We start from the raw sequence: 4,594 nt of genomic DNA on the forward strand, positions 1-4,594 counted from the left end.
GGGGGGGGGGGGGGGGGGGGGGGGGGGGGGGGGGGGGGGGCGCTGTGGGCGGAACAGCGCCGGGCGCTTTTCTCAATGAGCGGGGCTGGGAAAGGGCCGGGCCCGCCCCCCCCCGGGATGACCAATGGCGTGCCGAGCTCCCCTCCCGCCGCCTCCCCATTGGTGGGATTTAAATGGCTTGTTTGCGGGCGGGGGGGGGAGGCGCGGGGACCTGGGAGGCTCCGTAGCCTCCACCCGGTTCGGCCTCGGTACCCCGTAGCCCCCCCAGGATCCCCCCTCGGCCCCACAGGGTCCTCCCCAAGATCCCCCCCGACCCCCCAGGGGTCCCCCCCAGCCCCCCCTCAGGTAGGGGCGCGGGCAGGCGGAGGCTGGTGGCCTCCCCTGGCCGGCCGAGGGGCGAAGGAGGCAGCTGAGGAGCTGGTTTGAGCTCGGGGTGCCTCAGGAGGCCGCCCCCCGGGCCCACATGGCTCTGGTTGAGGCCGAGCGGGCCCTGCTTGAGCTTTTCCTACCTGCCGGCTGGGCCGGATCCTGCTCAGCCTTGGCCCCTGGGGCTGCTCCGGGTGGCTCTTGGCCTCCACCTGCGAAGTGGCGAGGCGATGCGGTGCCGCAGGCAGATCCCAGCCCGTGCTGCTCCCCTGGCTCCAGGCTCGGAGCTGGGGGGGTCGCTGCCCCCCCCCCTTTTCACGCGGTGAAACAGGCCCCGAGAGCCTCTGAGGCTGGCCTCAAGGTGCAGCCCTAGGGCGTGCAGGAACCCTGGTTGGGTTCGAGCCCTCGTGGCCCTGCAGGGCTCTGGGGATCGCTGCTGGGTGGGGGCCCCTCTGCTCCCCCCTTCCCCCTGCAGCCAGCTGCCCCGGGCTGTCCTCTTGCTCCAGCTCCGGCTCCAGCAGTGATTAATGGGCCCTGGGAGCTCATTCCTGGCCAGCTGGGGCTGCCGGAGCCTCCCTGCCATCTGGGAAGGGCTGCATTGTTCCACCTTGTGATTTACAGGGACGGTCCCCTCCCTCCCTCCGCACCCTGCTCAGGGCAGCAGGCGAAAAGCCCCGGCCTGCAAAGCTGCCCAGCACCGCGAGGAGCACCGGGGCTCAGCAGCACAGGGGGTGCTCGGCACCGTGCACCCATCTCCCAGGGACAAAAGCGTCCCCGGCACCAGCTCCGTGTTGCCTTGACCCCAAAATCCTCTTGCAAAGGACCCTTGCTGCCCCTTCCAGCCCCGGCAGGTCCGACCCCAAGGCATTCCCCGGGCGTCACGGCTGGGTTTGCTGCTCCACCACCGGGACGGGACGAAGGCTCCAGCCAGATAGCTCAGGAGATTAGGAGTCCTAGAAAGCAGCCGCCCTGCCCCAGGCGGGATCAGCAGCGTCTGCGCCCTCCCCGCAGATGTTTGTCTGCAAGCCCTCGGGTTCACAGTCCCGGCCACCCTCCTGCTGCTGCCCCACGTGCTGTGACCCTGCCGGGGGGGACAGCAGGTCCCAAACAGCACCGGCCCTGTGCCCTCCCACCTGGCTCTTGCCTTGCTGCCGCTTATCTCTGCTGGGGGATCGGCGAGGCAGCCCGCTGCCTTGTCTGGAAGCGGGGGATCTGCTCCCTGGCTCTTAGGGCATCGGCCCTTTAGGGTTTGGGCTCACCCTTCCCAGCAGCTGGGGGTACCCCCGTGCCCTAAAAAAGCATCAAGGGCAGCATTTTGAACTCTGGCTCGCTGAGGGTGCTTCGGGAAGGTCCCACCTGGATGCACAGGGTCTGTTTCCCCTTGTCCCTTGCACCCGCTGGTGGCTGGCACTCTGCCTGGGGACAAGGCTGCTGCAGGGCCCTGGGGTCCCCAGCCTGGGGTGACAGAAGCTGACGTCAGTGTACAGGACCCCGTTCTGGGGACCCAGCAGATGGCACTGCCGCCTCATCCAGACGAGCAGGGGACACAGCTGCTGCCCGTGGTGACATCCCTGGGGACACAGCCTCCTGGCCACCCGCTCCAGGGCATGCCTGGCCCTGCTGCTGCTGAGACAAGTGGGGTCCTTCCCCCTTCCCAAAGTGGGGTGGCACGTCCTGCCCCCCTGCCCCTCCTGGGGGAGGAAGAGCAGCAGGAAAGGAGGCGACCTCCTCATCCTCGTGCTCGATGCTGGGCAGAAGCAGCCGAGCAGCTTCACGCCCGCACGCTCATCGGCACGTTTGTGACTCTTTTCCGTGGTTCAAGTGTTGTGTGAAGCCTTCCTCGCACACGCACCCACGTGCGCACCGGGACCAGCGTCACCGGAGTGTTTGGAGAGGTGGAGATGTGCACGGGGAGAGGGGCGAAGGGCTGCGGGGGCTAGGGAAGTGCAGAGGGGAAGCAGAGCTGCCCGTTACCTTGCGAGCACAAAGAGCAGGCGAGGGACCCAATCTGTTGGAGATGACAGCGAGGCCAGGACCAGCGTCTGAATTAGCATGAAGTGTTGCCATTGTGCGAGGCACAATGAGGACCATATGTCAGGGCCGGGGCTGGCAGCCGGGGACAACAGAGGTTCGGGAGCCACGGTGGGGCTCGAGCTTCCCTAACCCGATTCCCACCTCCGGGCTGGATGGGCTGGGATGGAGACGTCCCCGGTGAGACCTGGAGGTGCTGGGAGCAGAGCTGGGGGCTTCGGTTCTCCATCAGCTGCTCTCACACCTCCCCACCTTTTCCTGCTGCCGGTGCGGGGGCTCTGCAGCCTCCCCGCGTCCTTCCCCCGCTCCCTCCCCATCTTTATTATTTCCCCTTTGACGCATCTCCGCTGAGCCGAGCTGCAGCCGAGGCCAATTGATTATATGAAGAAATTTGGAGCAAGTCGGTGAACAGCTGCAACCTGCCCCCGGGGATGCGCGGGATCGGCGCAGACAAAGGAGAGGAGCCGCAAACTTGCTTCCCCGCATGGCACGGGGTGGGCCCAGGAAGCAGGGAGAGCACTGGGGGCTCGCAGGGACCAGGGGGACCGGGGACAGGGTGGGGACGTGGGGGGAAGGGGACCGAGGGGGCTCTCCTTGGGCAGAGGGGCACGGGAAGTGATGGGTGACTTTGGAGCCAGGGCTGCGCTGATTTCCCAGGGGGGTGAAGGTGGATTTATTGGGTGCCTTTGGAGATGCTGATGCCTGGACCAGGTGTCCTCATCCCTCTGCTGTCACCAGAGGGACGGCACCGCTCGCGGGCTGCTTGTCCTGGCTTAAACAGTGGCTGTGGTGCCCAAGATGGGCTCGGGTAACTCTAAGGACTAGAAAGAAGCTTTCCAGCCCGGCTGAAGCAGCGATCCAGACGAGGATGTTCAGCATAAGCCCCATGGCTTTGTTCCTTCCCCATCTCCAGAAGGAACATCACCGGGGTGCCCGCTCCCTGCCCAGATTCGTTGCTACACCCCACCCTGCAAGCACCCGTGTGCTCGCTGCCTGCAGAGCCGGGGAAAAGCCCAGGACCCGGCGCGAGCCCCAGCCCAGCCAGGAGGATGCTTCCCGGTCCTGAGGTCTCTCTGCCACCGCCTCTGGCCACAAGCATGTGGAAATCCCACAGCTGCTGGGAGGAGATGGTCAAAAGCAGGGTTAGAAAGAAAGAAAAAGGGAAGCCGGGCACTCCGAGTTCAAGATCTCTCTTTTGCTGTTGGTTTAATTCATTTCCCCCTCCCCGACTTCCTCGTGAACTCATAAATAATAAATCCTTGCACAGTCTGAACAGCCAAGACAAACACACGCTGGGGCACACCGTGTACAAGGGTGGGTGGGTTTGTTTTCTGCCATGGTCATTGTTTGCTTTCTAGGTTTCCTTTCCAAAAAGTGCACAACACAGCAAATAAATAATAACATTTATCAATAAATTAATTCAATAAATATCCTCGTGGCACAGGGACGTGGTCTGCGAGTGGAGGGGAAGGGTGGGCTGCCCTGCTCTGCTTTGCTCAGCCGCTGAGCGCCGTGGTGATGGGGCCCTGCTCCGGCCCTTGGGGATGCCACAGCCCCTGGCACGTCCTGGTGGCACGGAGGTACCTGGTGGCACGGAGGTACCCGGTGGCATGGAGGTACCTGGTGACAGGAAGGTACCTGGTGACATGGAGGTACCCGCTGACATGGAGGTACCTGGTGGCACGGAGGTAGCGGCGGGTCCCCTGCCTCTGCAGGGAGCAGGGAGATGAGGTCCGGAGCGAGGTGATGGTGGGAGCTGGCGGCGGTGACAGGAGAGGGATGGAGCTGGGAGGCTGGCGAGCTCCTGAGCTGGGGCTCAGATGGCCGTGACCATCTCGGGAGGGCAAAAAAGCAGAGTGTGGGACCCCAGGAGGGCAGGGGCTGTGGGGAGCGGGCAGCGGGACAGACAGTGGGGAGGGAGGAGGAGGAGTCCTCACTTGGCCACCCTCCTGGTGTTTGTGGGACCTGGGGGGGTTCGGCTCGGTCCTGGTCCCTGCAGGGCTCTGCTTGTGCTCTTGCTGCTGCCAGTGGAAAATTAACTCTTAAAAAAAAACTGGGGAGGCAGAGGAAATGCTGGGAGTGGTGCTGTTGGTGGTGAAGATCGCTCCGGGTGGTCACGGATGTTGGTGCAAAGAGGGCGAGTAAAGGGCCAGGGGGGCTCCACGCTCATTTTGCACCAGAGCCCAGGGCAGCAAAG

General features: G+C 64.6%; 1 long non-coding RNA gene across 1 annotated transcript in view; it reads left to right on the forward strand.

Moving 5' to 3' along the window:
* LOC118178260 overlaps positions 1–3,821 on the forward strand; it is a 6,064-nt gene extending 2,243 nt beyond the window's left edge. Inside the window, exon 2 of the long non-coding RNA XR_004756109.1 lies at positions 2,189–3,821. This is a non-coding gene — a long non-coding RNA (uncharacterized LOC118178260). The remainder of the gene's footprint in view (positions 1–2,188) is intronic.
* Positions 3,822–4,594: the final 773 nt, after the last annotated feature.

Source organism: Oxyura jamaicensis, chromosome 25, assembly GCF_011077185.1.
Source record: "Oxyura jamaicensis isolate SHBP4307 breed ruddy duck chromosome 25, BPBGC_Ojam_1.0, whole genome shotgun sequence".
Taxonomy (NCBI): Eukaryota; Metazoa; Chordata; class Aves; order Anseriformes; family Anatidae; genus Oxyura; species Oxyura jamaicensis.